The sequence below is a fragment of the Mustela nigripes genome, chromosome 7 (assembly GCF_022355385.1).
Source record: "Mustela nigripes isolate SB6536 chromosome 7, MUSNIG.SB6536, whole genome shotgun sequence".
In the NCBI taxonomy this organism is placed as follows: domain Eukaryota; kingdom Metazoa; phylum Chordata; class Mammalia; order Carnivora; family Mustelidae; genus Mustela; species Mustela nigripes.
The window spans coordinates 27,563,310-27,583,971 of NC_081563.1; the positions used below are offsets into that span (position 1 = coordinate 27,563,310).

Consider the following 20,662-nt stretch of genomic DNA (forward strand, 5'->3'; position numbering starts at 1 on the left):
TGGTTTGGTGTTTGCAAATTCTTTCAGTTTTTGTTTGTCCTGGAAGCTTTTAATCTCTCCTTCTATTTTCAATGATAGCCTAGCCGGATATAGTATTCTTGGCTGCATGTTTTTCTCGTTTAGTGCTCTGAATATATCATGCCAGCTCTTTCTGGCCTGCCAGGTCTCTGTGGATAAGTCAGCTACCAATCTAATATTTTGCCATTGTATGTTACAGACTTCTTTTCCTGGGCTGCTTTCAGGATTTTCTCTTTGTCACTAAGGCTCGTAAATTTTACTATTAGGTGACGGGGTGTGGGCCTATTCTTATTGATTTTGATGGCATTCTCTGAATCTCCTGAAGCTTGATGCTTGTTCCTTTTGCCATATTGGGGAAATTCTCCCCAATAATTCTCTCCAGTATACCTTCTGCTCCCCTCTCTCTTTCTTCTTCTTCTGGAATCCCAATTATTCTAATGTTGTTTTGTCTTATGGTGTCACTTATCTCTCGAATTCTCCCCTCGTGGTCCAGTAGCTGTTTGTCCCTCTTTTGCTCAGCTTCTTTATTCTCTGTCATTTGGTCTTTTATATCGCTAATTCTTTCTTCTGCCTCATTTATCCTAGCAGTGAGAGCCTCCATTTTTTATTGCACCTCATTAATAGCTTTTTTGATTTCAACTTGGTTAGATTTTAGTTCTTTTATTCCTCCAGAAAGGGCTTTTATATATCCAGAGAGGGTTTCTCTAATATCTTCCATGCCTTTTTCGAGCCCGGCTAGGACCTTGAGAATTGTCATTCTGAACTCTAGATCTGACATATTACCAATGTCTGTATTGATTAGGTCCCTAGCCTTCGGTACTGCCTCTTGTTCTTTTTTTTGTGGTGAATTTTTCCACCTTGTCTTTTGACCAGCTAAGAGTATATGAAGGAGCAAGTATAATACTAAAAGGGTAGCAACAACTCCAGGAAAATATGCTTTAACCAAATCAGAAGAGATCCCAAATCGTGAGGGGGGAGAAAGGGGATAAAAAGAGGTTCAAAAAGAAAGAAAGAAAAAAAAAAAGAATTAAAAAAAAAAAGAAAACGAATAAAGAAAAGTATAAAAAAGAAAGTATATATATATATTAGATAAACTAGTTAAAAAACTTTATACAAGAAAAGGGTAAAAGTTAAAAATAAATTTTAGCAGAAGAAGTGAAAAAAATGAAAAAGAAAAAAATTAAATTAACTGCAAGACTAAAAAGTCACAGGGAGAAAGCCATGAGTTCCTTGCTTTGCTTTCTCCTCCTCTGGAATTCTTCTGCTCTCCTTAGTATTGAAACTGTGCTCCTTGGTAGGTGAACTTGGTCTTGGCTGGATTTCTTGTTGATCTTCTGGGGGAGGGGCCTGTTGTAGTGATTCTCAAGTGTCTTTGCCCCAGGCAGAATTGCACCGCCCTTACCAGGGCCCTGGCTGAGTAATCAGCTCCGGTTTGCTTTCAGGTGTTTTTGTTCCCTAGCGCTTTCGGTAGAGTTCCGGAGGACGGGAATACAAATGGCGGCCTCCTGGTCTCCGGCCTGGAGGAGCCAAGGGCCCGGGGCCCCACTCCTCAGTGCATCCTCAGAGAACAGCGCCCAGTTACTCACTCCCGTCTGCCTGACCTCCGGCCGTGCTCCGAGCTCACCGATCCTGTGGCTGCTTCAAGGTAACCCCGAGCTGTGAGCTTACTGTAGGCTGTCTGTGTAGCTGGCTTTCCCGTTCCAATACCCACAAGCTCTGCGACACTCAGACACCCCCGATCCTTCTGTGACCCTGCGGGACCTGAGGCCACGCTGACCCCGTGTGGGCTTCTCCCCGGTTTAGCCTCTGGAGCAATGTCCCTCAGCGGAACAGACTTTTAAATGTCCTGATTTTGTGCTCTGTTGCTCCGCCGCTTGCCCGGAGCCGGCCCCTCCCCCTGGGGTCTATCTTCCCGTGGCTTTGGATTCACTTCTCCGCCAGTCCTACCTTTCCGAAAGTGGTTGGTTTTCTGTTTCTCGAATTGTTGTTCTTCTTCTCTTCAATCTGCTGATGGATTTTCAGGTGTTTGCAATCTTTAGATAAGCTATCTAGCTGATCTCCTGTTAGCTGAAGTAGTCTCCGCCTGCTACTTCTCTGTCATCTTGACTCCTCCCCCCAAGACAGTCTTATATTTTCTTTGTCTCTATTTCAGTTTTGAGTTACTTTAAGCTGAGCACTTAAATAAATATTAGCTGCTACAATCTGAAGATATTACTTTGATCTATATATTTGATTTATTGATTGTTTTTAGTTTGTAGTAATATGTCACTGATTAAATTCACGTTGTACAATTCAGTAGCTATAATTCTTAGATTAAAAACACATGTGACTTAGGAAAAAGCATGTTTTAAGGAAGTTTGGATACTCTGTTTTCTCATGGTTCAATAAAAACCTCAGCCTATTGAATTTCAACTCACTGTGCAAGGAACATCTCTTTAGTTAAGCCTTTTTCAATTTGGCTATGAGCATCCTGTTGCTGTGAGAACCTGAAAGCTCAGCGTTTCTTTTATTTGCTGATTTTATACGTAATGTGTTTCCAGTGGCAATAGTAAGTGCAACTGTTATTATGAATTTTATATATGAATATATATCTTAGAATCTTCTGGAAACAGCAGCAACAACAACAACAAACTACAGTTTTAGATCCCTAACATAGAAGCAAATATGTATTCAGTTATATCTACAAATTTTAATAATGGATATATTAAATTAATAATGACTGCATAAATATTTCCTTACATATTTCTAAGGCTAGATTTAGAGTTAAAACATAAAGCATAACCTGCTATAAATAGAGAACTATAATATGTTGGAAATCAGGGTATGGCTTTTCTATATATATCTCAAAGTAAGAAAATGAAAACATTATTTACTATTTAAAATCTTTACTATCTGAGAATTAAAAGGAAGTGCTAAACACATTATTTTGTGAGTGACTGTGCATGGGTTCACTCTACTAATGTTGCATATTGTGTTATAGATGGAACTTGACCAATCTAATTGACTTTGAAACATCCTTTTGTTAATGCCTTGTGGTAGCTCAAATTCAACTTGTCTAATACTGAATCCTTCCACATAAAGGCCTTCCTAAGTCTTGATCTTTCTTTATACCAAATGAATTAGAGCATGGGGTTCATGAAATAACCCACCCTCCCCCTGGATGCTCAAGACAAAAAACTGCCTTTAGTACATTACTGACTATCAGTTAAGTGGATTAAATAATTCTCTGCATTTCACCACTACTGGTTTTAGGCTTTCAACCTAAAACCACTACTACTGGTTTTAGGCTTTCAACATTTCTCATCTAAATTTCTGAAATAGCCTCAAACTAGGGCCTCTAGTTTAAAAAATGAGTTTCTCTCTAGTCCATTTTCTACATTTCTACCTTGCCTTCAGAATAAATACACGCTTTTATGTATAATATGCCAAACTTTTCATGGCATGCCTTCACTGTGCACTTCTTTACGCTTGTTACATGAGGGGCTGGCCATTTATGAAGCCACTTGTAGTCTGATCCTCATGTCTTTTTCTGCTTTGTTGTTTGGGTCTCAACTATTCTCAGTAATGTCTTTCTATACTTCCACTTACTAACTTCTATAGCATCCCATTGGGAATTCTGTCCCTTAGTCACACCCTGATAAAGATAACTCTCTGACCTTGTTTGGCTCCATTCACTTCCATATCAACTTTACATTATCAGATAATCAACAGGGCCTTGCACTTGAAGCACACCATCCCAGGACACAACTCCAAACTGACAAGTCCTTTTTTAGATCAATATCCTCACAGGCTCTCTCTCAACCCCCCCTTGATGTATTATTTGCTCTCTGTAGTCATTATTTTTGGTCATAATTTTAATAAGTAAACTTTTATCATTCCATTCAACCATTAAACTACTTTTGCTCCTTTCCCCAAAAGGATTTCTATGTTGGGTGGAATGCTTGAGTAAATGACCTCTCCAAATTCTCTTTAAACTGAGATTTTTGTATTTTTTTTTTGTAGTCTTTTATATTTTGTCTATAATACTGGAATGGAGAAAGATGCATAGTCATGTACACAATATGGGGAAACTCTCTGTGTCACCTGGACCCTTGTTTTTCTGTATGCATCCATACATCAGTTTTTTTCCTGAGTTTCTAAGCATGTTTTCTCCTGAGGATTCACCACCTTCTACTTTAATTCCCAGACTTTTCAGCAACTCTACTCATAACTACTTAACAGGTAGTCATATTTTAGGGATTAGCCCTTATCTTCAAATATTGCCAGTCTCTTCAGGTTGCTGTGAGCTTATGTAAAACAACGCTTAAGACATTCTTTTCTGAGTCATTGAAAAATAGTAAGGCCTCAATAAATGTGATTTTTCTTAAAACATCAAAAAATAATGTTATTGTAAAACTACAATGCCATGATTCAGGAACGACACATACCTGTGGGGTGGGGCCTATGTGTGTAAGAAAGAAGTTGGATGAAAGACAAGGGAGCATAAGAAACCAGAAGATGTTGAGTGAAGTCAATAAACTGAGCCTTAAAGTGTTTGATCTTCCACAGTCTCAGAACTCTGTTGTGTATAAGATAAGATTCAGAGGCACTGAAAGATAACAAAGAATGCTTTATTGGAGTACTATAAAAATTCTGCTGCCTTTTAAAGAATTATTGAGCCACTGTAAGAATTAGATTTCTTAGAAAATAAGAATATAGTTTCAGTTATTGGCCATATGCAAAAGGCAGTGAATGAACTCTGTTCTATCAAAACAAAAGTGAAAATGTTCTCTAACTATAATTTTGATCACTGTGAATCTGTGGCAAATGGGGTATGTTTGGAAGGAAAATGTCTAATCCTCATGATTAGACTTCCTCTAGAAGTCACGAGGATTAAAGATATTGAGGGCTTCCTTTATATCTGTTATTCTACTTCAAGCTCTACTTTCAGTCAGAAAGGTAGAGGTATCCCTGATCAAATGCTCTTATTGAAGTAAGCTACCAAATTAAATATATATTCACTTAAATTTATTTCCTTTCTATATTCCTGTCTTCTCTTTTTTGCATGTCCAGGCTTAGAAGTTTGGAGGTTTAGGCCAGTCATTCTCCCACTTCTCAGTACTTTTATTATTTTCATTCTTGTAAGTGGTCCATCCCTTAGGCAAATACTGTATACTCAGATTTTGATATGCAAACAGTAATTTTGGATTTCATTTTACTCATAATTTGAATATGGAGGCTTTATAACTAAAGCCTTCCTATATTTTCTAATACTATCTTTCCAATCCTATTTGAGAAAAAAAAAGATTCCTATGAAAAATTACAGCAAAATGAAAATGATCTTTAACTATAATTTAAAGCTCCATTTATCTGTGGTAAATGGAATAGGTTTGGAAGAAAAATTTCTAATCCTCATGACTTCTTTCAGGAGCTTCCATTAAAAATAATTAGGGGCTTACTTTTGTATCTATTATTCTACTTTTAAATCCTGCTTTTTTAAACTATCAGAGCTAGTGACACACACTTCTACAATAAAACTTAATTTTTTTTACAATTATTTTTCAAACTTCACTCACAGTGTGGGGAAAAGAAAAACAAATCTCTCTTGTTTCTTCTCTCTAAGTATGTGTATATGTATGAATGTATGAATTAAAAGGTATTGTATGTATGTGACTCAAAACAACACTTAATATTTTATAATTGCTTATATAATTATGTATCAAGTATCTTATATTTAAAAAGTATTAACATATTGATTCCAATCCCCAGAATAATACTACAAGGAATCTTTTATTTCCCTATTTTATAGGCAAGAGGACAGAGACCTATAGTTAAGCCAATTAGCCCAAGACCACCAAGCCAGTGAATGTCAAAGTTGGAAGTCAAATACAAGCCTGTCTGACTCCAACTTTTACATGATCAATTTTTGCACATTGTTTTATTAAATCACACAAATTGAACATTGAAGAGAGAAGCCTATTGATGGTACAGATATTGGTGAAAGTAAAGTACTTTTTAAGAAATTTAGGGTCAGAGGGATTAAGAAAAAACTATAAACATGAAAATAATTGAATAAAGTATATTCTGGATTATCCCTTGCCAAGTTAAAGTGCCTAAAATACTTGCTCTAGTTGTAGTGATAGAATATGGAGACTCTTTGCTGCTCATTAAGTATAATTGCAAAATTATTCAATAAGAAATCAAAATATGCAAAAGTGATAGGAATGTAATAATTGATGGAGAGGACATTGTTTTAATATTACCTCATTTTCTTCTCATTTAATATTAACTCATTCTCTTTGCATTATAGAAGTGTTTTTCCCCTGGATCATAACTAAGAGTGCAGGAGGACAGATTCTGTGCTTATTACTCCTACCCCAGAGAGTATAAACAATTAGGTGGGTACAGCAAACTCTAATGGCTGGGAACCACTATAGAATTTGTTTTTCAATATTGCGGTATTTGTAAAGAGAACAAAGCAATTACCCACTTGCCTACCACCTCTTTTCACTTGTAACAAATTTATTCTTAATTCAGACAGAGTCTAGATAACAAGTTAGAACCAAGGCGGGTTATTGTAGACAAATAAGAGAAATGGTTGGATAATGATAATGATATGAGACCCATACTTGGAGACATTCAATTCCTGACATTCTGCTGCCAAACGGGGTGAGAATAACTAGTGCATCTTATAACTCACAGTAGAAAGCGTTATCTTTTACCCAAATATTATAGTTGGAAAGAAAACAAAGTAATGTACTGTGTGCAGGTGAATATTTAAACATTTGTAAACTGTTAACTAAAGAGCATTAGAAAAAGTCTGGTTATGAAAGAGGATATAATCCAATTGGAAATTGAAGTCAGAAATTAATTCTTATATTTGAGCAAGGAAAAATGACTGAAAGTTTTGTAATATAATGAAACACATCATGGTGTATATTCACGAAATGCTACAAACACCAAACAATATCTAGAATCTATCTGTATGTTATAGGCACATTATGATGCAACAAAGCAATGAGAAAGGGAAAAATCTTAAAAACAGCCAGAAGTAGAAAATTACTTTCAAGGTTAGTTAAAAATCAATAAATGTAATATATCACATTAATGGAAGGAAGAAAAAATTATGACTAATCTGAATAAATGCAGAAATAGAATTTGATAAATTCAAAATCTGAAAAGAAAACAGTAAAGCCAAAGTTATAAGAAACTTCCTTAATTTGATAAAGGAATTATGCAAAAAAACCCAGCAAAAATTATATTGAATGGTGAAATGTTGAAAACTTTCTCTTTCACAGTGTGAATAAGACCAGGATGCTTGCTTATAGTCAGAAAAGAAAGCAAAGAGAATTGAAAATACTGAGAAATGAAAAAGAAATAAATAATCATAATTCAAATACAGTATGATCCTATGCATAACAAATCCACAAGAATATATAAATAAAATTAGAATTGAGAAATGAGTATTGGATATATATCAAAGTACAAAAATTAATCCTATTTCTACGTGTTAATAACAAAACTGAAACTTCATAATATTTAATTTTAAATTACATCAAGATGTATCTTAGATCTAGTGGCAAATCTAATTGAAGTTATGCAAATGGTTAAATCCCAAAATGTATTGAATGCTATTTGGAGAACTTAAAGAAACTTCTAGATTAATTGAGAGATGTATCATATTCATACATAAGAAGACTTAATATTTAAAATACTTTATTTCTGTCTGAATTGCTCTCTGGATTCAATGAAGTCATAAACAAAGTCTAGTATTTAAAAAAATGAGACATTTGGGGCACTTGGGTAGCTCAATTGGTTAAACATCTGATTCTTGGTTTTAGCTCAGGTCATGATCTCAGGGTCATGAGATTGAGCCCCATGTAGGCTCTGTGCTCAGCCAGGAGTCTGCCTAAGATTCTATTTTTTTTTTCTTTTTTTAAGATTATTTATTTATTTTTTGACAGAGAGAGAGAGAGAGAGAGAGAGAGAGAGGCAGCAAGAGAGAGAACACAAGTGGGGGAAGTGGGAGAGGGAGAAGCAGCCGTCCCACCAAGCAGGGAGCCTGATGCAGGGCTTGATCCCAGAACCCTGGGATCATGACCTGAGCTGAAGGCAGATACTTAATAACTGAGCCACCCAGGTGCCCCTGCGTAAGATTCTCTCCCTCTCCCTTTCCTCTTCTTCCACCCCTCCCTTGCTCACTCACATGCTCTCTCTCTCTCTCTCAAACCAACCAACCAACCAAATAAATAAATAAATAAAATCTTTTTTAAAAAGACATTTGACAAGCTGATTATAAAATTTTATAGAAATTGAAAGGCCAAGTAAATCCATTACATTCCTGAAAAATAACAAATGGAGAGATGTACTCAACTAAATATTAAGTTGTATTGTAAAAGCTATAGTACTTTTAAAGTGTAGTATTGGTTTAAAGACAGTGAATTGGATTAACGGTACATGATGGAAACCTCAAACATATTCATAAATACATGACACTTCTATTAAGTCAGACACTATAAACAGTGGGGGGGAAACACAATTTTTTAATAAATGGTATTGCAGCAGTATGACTCTCTGTACCTAACGACAATGAAACCTGACATCTACATTATGATATGAAAAGAACAATTAAGCTGTATTGAAGATATACGTACTAAAAAGATAGCAATAGATCTTCTAGATTCTAATAGAAATCACATATTTTCATGCCCATGGAGAAGGAAAAAAATTTTTTTTGTAATTTCTTTTCAGTGTAACAGTATTCATTGTTTTTGCATCGCACCCAGTGCTCCATGCAATACATGCCCACCTTAATACCCACCACCTGGCTCCCCCAACCTCCCACCTCCACCCCCTTCAAAACTCTGGAAAATATTTTTAAAAAGGTATTAAGGTCCTAACCCTAGAAGAAAAGTTTGATCAGTTGGACTGTATCAGTATTTTTTTTTCATTTACTCACTTTTTTTTATTGTGTTATGTTAGTCATCATAAAATAGATCATTAATTTTTGATGCAGTGTTCCAAGATTCATTGTTTATGTACAACACCCAGTGTTCCATGCAATATGTGCCCTCCTTAATACCCACCACTAGGCTCACCCATCCCCTGGCCCCCAAAACCCTCAGTTTGGACTCTATAAATATTAATATTAAGAGCATCTCTTCATCAGGCGATGCACAAAGAGTGAAAGGCAAGCCACAGACTAGGAAAGGATATTTGTAATATGTATAATGGACTAAAGGCTTGCTCATATACAGAGAAAAACTTTAAGGAAATTCATGCGAAATTAATGCAAAAACAGAACAACTTAAGGGAAAAATAAGTAGGAGACTTGAACAAGTATTGCACAAAGAAATGGCCTCAAAGGCCTTATATGCTAGGACATCCTCTTACTCCTCTGGCCTCTTCTCCTACTGGTTTTGTCTTTGCTTTACCTGTACTGAACTTCGCTTCTCCTTGACCCCAGTAAACATGATCCTGCCTCAAGACCTTTGCATTTCTGATCTCTTCTCTTCCCCTAGATGGCTTCATGGCTCACTTTCTTGAGAATTTTTGGGAGTTTCTTGAGAAATCTGCTGTTAAACTATTGCCTTACTAAAGAAGTCTTCCCATTCTGTCTTAAATAAGACCCCCTTAACCATATTTTTTCCTCTTATTATTTATGACCGCATGATTTTCTATTAATGTGTTTATCATCTGCCAATACCCCACTCTCTACAACATTTGCTACATGAGGACAAAGACTTGTCTGTTTTTTTCACTACTATATTCGTAGCACATAAAACACTGACAGAGTTTTTGTACATCATAAGTGTTTTTTAACTAAATAAAGAGGAAAGATCAGGGAAGTCATTTCATTTTTAAGGGGAAATGATAGAAATTAAATTTCACATTTAATGTTGTTTTGATTGTTAGTCATCCAGGCAAAGATATCAAGTAGGCATCTAGAAATTAAATTCTGATATTCATTAGAGATTTAGGTCTAAGCATAAACAGATTGTATATAACCCTATATCATATTATTAGAAAAATGTGCTAGGAAGTACTCAAACTACATAAATAAAAAATGTGATATCTATAATCATTATAACTAAGGTGAAAAATTTTTAAATATGCATAAATGCTCAGTGAGTCCTGCCATTTATCATCATCAATCTCGACCAAATCTAAAAAAACATATAATGGTCAAAAACCTTTTTTATTCAAGTATATGACATCCACATTTATAAAAGTGATATTATTAAACAAAAATTTCAAGAACTACAAGGAAAACTTGATAAAATTCAAGCTTAATGACAGTGGTATATCCTTAATCCTAGTTCAGGATTTCACAGGTTACAGAAACAAAAAATAAATTGGAAGAAAAGATTTTAATAATACAGTCAACAATCTTATTTACATGTACATTTATACTCATGTAAATGGAAACATACAATATTTGTCCTTCTGTGACTGGCTTATTTACTTGGCATAGTCTTCAAGATTCACCTGTGATGTAATATGTGTCAGAATTGCATTCCTTTTTAAAGCTGAATAACATTCCACTGTATGTACATACCATATTTTGTTTATCCATTCATCTGTTGACAGACATTTGTGTTTCCACCTTTTGGATATTATGAATGCTATGAACATTGGTGTGCAAATACTTGCTCAAGTCCCTGTGTAGATAATTACTTTAAATCCATTTTGATCTCATCAAATCTAGTTGTAATAAACAAAGAGGATATTAAAAATAATCATAAATCCTTGCTTGCTCTGGGTGTTTGCAAATGTGGTAATCAAGAGCATTAGGTTTTAGAATCCCTCAGAAACAGGAAATAGTAGAGCTTTGGGCTCAGGAGAAATGTATTAGGACTGAGAAACTTGGCTCCCTAGACTCTCCTGTCCACACACACTTGAAATCAGATACCCTGAAGAGAGTCACAACTTTGCTAAAAGTGTGGAAAAGAAGCATCTTTCCTAAGTATAAAGGGAGACAGAAAGAAAATTTATTAACATTTTTCTGGAATTTAGGTGAGAAAAAGTAAAGCAAAATGAAGCAAAATATCCCTTATTAATCTATAATGACCCCTCAAGGGCCCTTTCATATTTATGTTATTAATGTGGTCTTCTACACTGAAAGAAAAAAAAAACACATGAATAAAAATTAGTCTCCTGTGTAGGTAAAGCTATTAAGACACCAAATAGAATCAAACTAAAACTAAAAACCACTTTATAGCTGGTCATACCCTCAAAGCAAACTACACATTCCCGTAGATAAAGTTTAAAGTTGAAAATTACTAGACTCAAGGAAATACGCCCCTATAAAAAGGATTTTATGAAATAAAAATTTTTTGACTTCTAAAGTATGCAGTATTAAAAGATAAACTGAAACATGTTAAACATTTTAAGAGTTTATTTGAGTAAAAATTCAGTTGGAATCAGGCAGCACCAAACTGGAAGTAGTTAGGAGCACTGGCAATAGGAGCCAGGGGAAAGACTTTCTAGAGAAACTGCAGAAGCAAAGAAAGGAAACTCTTTGATTGTAGCTTTAAACCTAGTTGGCTCTTGGTGATTGGTTGTGTTTTAGAGTTTTGATTTTGTATCACTGAGACATTTATAGGCTTAGATTTCAGGATGCTTTCGTAGACTGCCAAATACCTGTCCCACAGCCTCCTTGTTTAATTAATATAATACCAGACAATTGTATTACCAGAGATATTAGAATGCATGTATTTTAAATAGTTTTAAATGGTTAAATAAATGAGGGCATGAAAAACATAAAAAAAAACATAAAAATGAAATCCTATATTTTTGGAGAAAAGAACAGCTTTGTTTAATAATCAAACAAGAATTGTAGAAATGTAAATTTATATTAAAAATGTAATCAGTAGATTAAAGGATAGATTAGATGCAGATGATGAAATAAATGAGCAAAAATAAGCTGGGTAAATTAGCATTAATTTCACAAAGAAAAAAATAGATAATTTAAAATTTGAATAGTAGTTCTAGAGAGAGTAAATAAAGAGAATGATAACAAGGTAATACTTAAAGAGATCAGACGAGATATGCTAGAATTAATTGAAGACATAAACCTTCCATTTCAGGAGGTGACACAAATTACAAGTAAGATAAATTAAAAAAATCATGAAACAACAAAATAATTACCCGACAAGAAGGATTTATGTTGACTGCAAACTTTTATAATACCATCCAGAAAAGAACAACACTTTGAAGTACTGAGGGAAAAGATACATAAATAAATAAAATATAAAATATAAAAATATAAATATATATAAATGTTTTTATATAAATATAAAAATACAAATAAATAAATAAAACTAGATTTTTTAACATGCAATGAAATGATCTTTAAAATATGAATGCAAATTAAATACATCTCAGACTGACAAAAATGGTATACTAACAGGCCTTCATATAATGGGAATTATGAAGCTGGTACTTAAGGAGAAAGAGAAACCCAGAAAGAAATCTTGAGATACAAGAAAGTGAGATGAATAAAGCAACTGGTAAACCTCCAAGTAAATGTAAATTACACTGGTTGATTCAATCTAAAATACTTACCAAATAGTATGAAAGAAGCAGAAAGGTTGATTTGACATCATGATGACTGGAAAACAAACCCAGATAAATACTATTTAAAAAGACACACCAAAGGAAGCAGAAAAGTTAAAATTATAAGAATGGAAATACATATATTTATATACCTCAAGCAAATAATCACAATAAAGTAGATATATCTATAATACTCTCAGACACATTATACTTAAGTCTCAAATCATGATGAACATGGTAAAAACTACAACCACACAGGGATGCAAACCAAATTTAAATGATAGTTTAGCCTCAATTGTCTAGTTTTAAAGGACATAAAGCAAAACATTGAGAATTATATGAAGAAATTGGTAAAAGCAACATTGTAGTAGGTGAGTTTAACCATCTTTCCCCACAATTGATGGGTCAAACAGATAACAATTGCAAGGCTATGAAAGATCTGAACAGCACAAAAAGTAAGTTTGAACTTGATTCCCAGCAACAGAGAATACATATTTTTTTTAAAGTCTCACATAAATTAGGAAATATTTACTACATATTAAGCCATGAACTAAAATCTCAGCAAATTTCTAATCATTTCCACAATACAGAATGCATCTGGCCAGAATGATTGTATTATAATTTAATAATAAAATAAAATATCATTGGTTGGAGAAAAAAAATCGCAACTTTTAAGCCTTTAATGATCAGAGTGTATTTCATCATTGACATTAGTGAATAGTTTGAGCTAAGAGTAGTACAAATAATACATGTTAGATTTATGAAATGCTGTATTCAGAAGGAAATTTATATCCTTAACTGCTTAATTAGAGAAGTAAAATGATTAAAAATTAGTGATCAGAGTATTCATCATAAGGATTAAAAATAGGAATAGAAAAATAAATTGGGAAAATAATTAACCTACAAGGCAGGGAATAATAAGAAAAATGACAACTGTTGTTGAAATACATAATAGAAAAAATATATGAAATCAAAAGTTGGTTGACAAGAATAATAAAATAAAAATAATCCTTGGCATGTGAAAGTGATTAATTACTAAATTCTACACCTGAAACCATTCGTACCATATATGTCAACTAAATAGAATTTAAATAAAAAAAGAAAAATAATCTTTGGCAAGATTGTTCAAAGATAAAAAGGTAGCATAATTAATATTAGGAATGAAAAATTGAACATGATCTCAGACACAGCAGAAATCTAAAATAATAAAAGAATTAGATAATTTCATATCAAGAAATTTGGATTCTAGAAGTAAATAATAATCTTTGAGGAAGATAAAAGTATCAAAAATGGAAGTAGAAGGCATTTTCAAAACAGAAGTGAGTGAGAATGATTATAATTGAATCTGAGGTTGTCTTCACACAGAAATGCAAGTTTCACACATTAAGAAATCAGATGATTCCAAGCTTATATAAACTATTCCAAAGGATAAAAAGGAGGGAAAACCTCTTAATTTATTTAATGAATCCAGTGTGACCTTCATATAAAATTCTTTGAAAGTTGTCAAGAAAAATGATAATCACTGACCAATTTCATTCATGAACATAGGTGCAAAAATCTTAAATAAAATGTCATCCAGGTGAATCCAGCACTGTTATTAAAGAGAATGCCACACTCAATTGTTGTACAGCAGCAATATAATTTTAGAAATTTAGTATTTAAAGAGATGGCATTTGTAATAGCAATGAAAGTATCAAGGAATAAATTTAACAAAATATATGCCAGACCTTTATGGAGAAAAGTATATATGTTATTGAAACCTGTTTGGAAGTCCTAAATATAAGTAGAGTTTCACAAGAAATGATAATGGTTAAACATTTTATATCATTAATTATTTTACAGACAGTATTCAAATGCTCTCTCTATATACATTCACAGAGTTCCCATAACAATCATATGAGGTAGACACTGTTATTATTTCTAATTTTATATATTAAAGACAACAGAGACAAAGAGAGGTTAAATAATTTTATTTTGCCATCTAGCTAGTGGATGGGGTTCTAGGATTCAAATCATTAGACATACCAGAGCCTCTGCACTGACACAGTAGAAAATACTATCTCTTCAATAAAATATTAAGATATTTCATTATTGATGCAGTGGTAGGGAACTGGATGGAGGGAAATGAATACAAACCTTAGAAATAAACCCACAACTGATATATGACAGAAGTGCTATTCCAGATCAGTGAGCAAGCTTATTTGGTTAATAACAGAACAGTAGATAAAAATGAAAATGGATGCCTATCTCATACCATACATAGCAATTAATTAAAATTTGAGGAAAAAAGGTCATGTTTTTAAATCAAGTGAATATCTTTATGATTTCAAATGAAAGTTTTCTTTTAAAAAATTAAATTCCCAAATAATAAATGGAAAATTAAATTTTTCATTATTTAAAAAATGATGGTTCACATTCTGGTACAGGAACTATTTGCAAAAATAGAGGATTTTTAAATTTAGACTTGGAAAAAGTCTTAATTTTCTTTCTTTCTCTCTGTCTCTTCATTTATATAAAAATTAAAATAAACAATCCAGTGTGTGTGTGCGTGTGTGTGTGTGTGTGTAGTACATTTCTAGGAAGTTAACAAATGATGAAACAAGAATCATTAAAGGCTATAAGAAGATCCTCATCCTTTCTCATAATCACCGATGGTCACATATGACATCAAGAGCAAAGAAACAAGAATGCACGATATGTAATTCTTCGAAATATCATTTCTTGAAATCATGATGAAAAAGGAAAAAATGTAAATGTTTAATAGAAGAGGTAATTATGCTGTAATCATGCAATGCAGTTAATGCATAGAGAAGATTAAAGCACACTACATGAATCTTTCAAATACAACGACTCAGTAAAACAAATTGTAGAATATAAAAATATGGTTTATGTAAAATTTCAAAATTTTTAAGCAAAACAACACAGTATTTGACAAGTATGCTCATTTTAATGGCATGCAAAAGAGTGAAAATGAGTGATAATTTGGATAACTGAGATACTTTGGTGAGTGGGGGAGGGGTGAAATAGGGTTAGGTAAAGAATAAACATCAATCATATTCATATTTACATATGGATATAAAAATGTAAGTCTAGGACTACAGGTATAAAACAGATTAATTAAAAATGCCAAAGATCTTTGAGCATCACTCTATGGTTATGAAGTTGAAAATTTAAAAGAAATGACATCTTAGCAAAATAATAACTATTAAAATTTATGGAAGGTAAATAAAAAAGGTGTCCTATAAACTTATGAAAAACTCTAAGTAAGAAAGTTAAAACCTACCTAAGAAAATTGTAAGGTAGTTTCAAAATCTAGCAAGGACAGATTTTACATATGAATTTATATAACCTTGAAAGCAAAGTTTTCTAGTGTTCAGTGACATCGGTGTGTCTAGATTACCATTTTGGGTTCTTATGAACTAATCACCATTAAAAATTAAGGAGATCATGCCAAAGAGCTTTTGTTCATGTGGATTATGTCTATCAATATTTATTGTTTTAGAAATTAAAGTGAAAAATTTAAAAAGGAATTTTAGGGATGCCTTGGTGGCTCAGTTGGTTAAGCGTCTGCCTTTGGCACAGGTCATGATCCCAGGGTCATGGGACTGAGTCCTGCATTGGGCTCCTTGCTCTGCAGGGAGCCTGCTTCTCCCTCTGCCTGCTGCTCCCCCTGCTAGTGGGTGTGCTCTCTCTCTCTCTCTGACAAATAAATAACATCTTAAAAATAAATAAAAAGGAATTTTATTTAAAGATTGTGCTAAGTGAAATAAGTCAAGCAGAGAAAACCAATTATTATATGGTTTCACTTATTCATGGAACATAAGAAATACCATGGAGAACATTAGGAGGAGGAAGAGAAAAATGAAGGGGGAAAATCGGAAGGGGATGTGAACCATAAAGGACTATGAGCTCAGAGAAACAAACTGAGGGTTTTGGGAGAGTAGGGGGATGGGTTAGCCCTGTGATGGGTATTAAGGAGGAGGGCACGTATTGCTTAGAGCACTGGGTGTTATACACAAGCAATGAATCACGGAACACTGTCAGTCATGTACTGTATGTTATGAACATAACACAATAAAAAAAGGTAACAATAATAAATTTATTATGTGTTAAGATAAAACGTATTTTTATAAAAAATACATTTTTCAAATAAGTCATAGAAAGTGTTATTATTTTACATTTAAAAAATAATCTCTTTTAATGTCTGGTTTAATAGAAGAGAACTTGATTATCATACTTAGTTTTATATTCAGTTTGTTGCAATATGGTGTTTATAATGAAATATAAAAAGAAAATTTGGTTTTACACAGATATGTAGTTGGAAAAAGCAAGCATATTTTAATAGTTTTTTCACATAATTGCAAATATTTTTTGATACTACACCAAAACTTGACAGATGGCAGTTACGTAAAGGTTAGTTTCAGTGCGGAATCTTAAACCTATAAAAAACATTTTATATTCAGCTAAACACTATTGGTTTATCTTAGATATCAAAAGGATATTTTATTCATGAAAATTTTGTGATATGATGCATTGGTCAAATGGAAAACATTGGTTTCCTGAGTATACATTTCATCTGAATGTTGACACTTTTCATTATACAATGTAAAAATAACATTTGCTAATATCACCACTCATCTCATCAGAAAAGTCTTTAACTTTTGAAAAAGATTCTCCACTTTATGGTGGAGAATACACATTTTCCAAAATTATAATTTTTGTTTGAAAGCTTAAATTTTCATCATTATTGGCAGCAAATACTGTTTTTCTTAAAATACTTCATTCATTTTGAGAAAACGCCTGCCTGACAAATAACCCTGCCTGAATAACCATAGTTTGCTAGTTATTCCTGTTCAGTGAAAATATGTTCAGTGAAAACAAGTAATTCAGCTTGTAACTCAAAAATATCACACAAATGTCATCCTTTCAGATGATTACTATACTTCTGATACAAAGCAGAAATGCTTTATATGTATGTCCGGTTTTGTCACACAGAATATTTGAAAAAGCAAGGGTTGATATTTAATAAAGTAGTAGTATTAATATTAATTAATTAATATTAATTATAGTATTAATATTAATAAAGTAGTAGTATTCTTCTGCTTCATCAAGGACGTTTGTAAGTGGAACTGTTTTTTTCTTTTTTCCTGCGTGTGGTATGAAAAATATAGTGAATATAAATACAGTTTGTTACTACTGCTTTGATTCATGCTAAGATGCCAGAAACTTTACCTATTGCTGTTTTTGCTTTATTAATGCAAATATCAGCACAGTAAAAGAGGTACATAGCACCTCATTATTATTATGAAAATAGTGTTTACTTTCTGGACTCCTGAAAGTCTCTTGAAAACTGCCCAAGCTCAACAGAACATGTTCTGGGAACCTTAGATCTAGAGAAAATGATTTATAAGTATACAGACACATTGATGCTTCAACTTCTGTAGTGATAAAGAAAAGAAAATATTAAAAATTATTTAAGGAGTAGTGGAGATCTTACCTTAACAGATTGTAAACATCTTATAAAGTCTAAGATTCACAAATACAGAGAAATGGCATAGCAAAAGATCAGAGATCGGTGAATCAGATTATAGAGTACAGGTCCAGAAAGAGATTCAAATAAATTCTAAAATGAAATAAATGAGAAGATGGAATTTCTAGTAGGTGGAGGAAAACATAGTATTAAAATACTTTTGAATAAACACATTGTTTAATGCATTTAGAAAACTTTCCAGTTGTGAGGATGAGAGAAGATGTCATACAGTAAGTAAGGGGAGTACCTAAATGTAGAGGAGTTATTGTCTAGGATCACAGTGGTTTTCAATAGAATCCCTATTCCTTCAGTTATTGGCAATGGGGTTTCACGCAAATAACTGAATTGTCTAAGTTTCAGTATCCCTATTTTATAACAAGTAAAAAATGATTAAGTCATAAGTTGATATGATCATTGAACTTGTTAAGCTAACGACATCATAGTGCTTGTATATAGTAATATTTCTGTTATTACTTTGAAGAGTTACAGAAAACACATATAGAGGAGATTTTCCAGGAGGAGAAGGTGATTTGGACAAGGATTTTGATTTGTAAAACAAAACATATTTAAGTTATCCTGCTGAGAAAAGTCTATATTCAGGATAGGAGGAAATAAAAATATAAATGAATCATAAACTGCTGAATGATATGCTGAGATTTGTTTTTTATTTTGTTATAGTTATTAAAAAATATTGAACTTCAAAAATGTTATACTTGAATTATGGGATAAAAGCATGGTAATGTGTTGACTATCCTCTTTCTAGACAGAAAATTTATAAATGTTTTATGATAAACTGCCTTAAACTGTGTAATTTATTTTATCTTTTCTGCATATCTGCTGCAGGAAAGGCGTAATCTGTGTCCTTAATGCCAAGTTATAGATAAACCCTATTTACTGACCTGAAGCAAGAAGTCGACCTTATGGGATCAATTATTAGCTGTCTGAAGAAAGGAGAATGTGAGATAAGCTGGACAATGGATCAAAAGATTTTAAAATATTGATTAGTCTTTCCAGAGAAAAATGATCTCTGATTTTTAAATATTTCTTTAGAATTCAAGGATTATTATATGTGAAGACAGATTTATGTGTATATATGTATTTGTGTGTTCGTATATGTATGTACACACATGACTCAGTAGCTAAAATCACCTTGCCTCACAGTAAAATCTTTTTGGCTTTTAAGTCTGATTTTTCTGCGATTGATTTTGATGGTGCTCATTAAATTATCATGTTGGCAAAACTCCCTATCATTTATGTGCAATAGTATGTGGGATGTTAATGCTAGAATTAATAGTATAATAGGAAAATTGGTGCATGAAAATCACACTATTTTTATTGGAATAGCCATGATATCTCCTAAGCAGTGTTAACTGACTCTCAAACAAGGGCCAGTCCCTCAGTGGTTATATTCTGTTAGGTTTAGAGACCTGTATCTCCGCAGTCCATTAGGTTGCTCTTCACCACGCTCTCTTCGTCTTCTTTTTTGTTTGTAAGAAGGCACATTCTGTACATGGCATCACTTTAGCATGTACAATGGCGAAGTGATCAAGGAGTTTAAATGGCTTTAGATGAATTTCACTGGAAATATATCCAGAGATTTTCATGTCTTTCTAGTACCACATCTTAGACAATTGAAAACTTTAGTATTCGAATTTTGAAGAAAAGATATATCTTAAGGACAAGTTTTTTTAAAGGTATGTAAACTAAGATCAATAATATTGTAAGGAAACAGTAATGCATTGAAATAGGAACTCATCTGTCCAATTGGTGTATAATATAAAAAAATATAAAGAGGAATAAATTTTAGAAAGCTATAAAAATAAAAATGTTTGTACTTTTATTTTTTTATTTTATTTATTTTATTTTTTAAAAATTTTCAGCATAACAGTATTCATTATTTTTGCACCACACCCAGTGCTCCATGCAATCCTTGCCCTCTCTAATACCCACCACCTGGTACCCCCAACCTCCCACCCCTTGCCACTTCAAACCCCTCAGATTGTTTTTCAGAGTCCATAGTCTCTCATGGTTCACCTCCCCTTCCAATTTCCCCCAACTCTCTCTCCTCTCTAACTCCCCTTGTACTCCATGCTATTTGTTATGCTCCACAAATAAGTGAAACCATATGATAATTGACTCTCTCTGTTTGACTGATTTCACTCAGCATAATCTCTTCCAGTTTGTACTTTTAAACTCAACAATTAAATTTATAAGCATTCATCCTATAAACATACTTAGACAAATACTCATATCTAGGGATATAGACATGAATGACCATTGTTGCCTTGTTATAGCAAAAAACTAGAAATGATTACATTATGCAATATAAAATTATATCTTTAAGTATACACAGATATAGATATTTGATTCTGACTGCCTTGTTGGTTGGTTCATAGTACCATTCCATTAACACATAGTTAAAAATATGCAAAACCATTAAAAAATTATCAAGAGATTGAATAATCAACACTGGGGATAATGTCCACCATTGTTGGGAAGAGTAAGTGAATTGTGAATTGTGATAGGGAAGCACATAAGTGAGAGGCTCCAAGTTTATAGCAATGTGCTCTTCTTATT

General features: G+C 32.9%; 1 long non-coding RNA gene across 1 annotated transcript; it reads left to right on the top strand.

Moving 5' to 3' along the window:
• The first annotated feature begins 1,507 nt into the window (after positions 1-1,507).
• Positions 1,508-19,046, top strand: LOC132022277 (uncharacterized). The gene is made up of 3 exons (XR_009405570.1): positions 1,508-1,663; positions 6,308-6,395; positions 18,929-19,046. It is a non-coding gene; the product is annotated as an uncharacterized LOC132022277 (long non-coding RNA).
• The last annotated feature ends 1,616 nt before the right edge of the window (positions 19,047-20,662 follow it).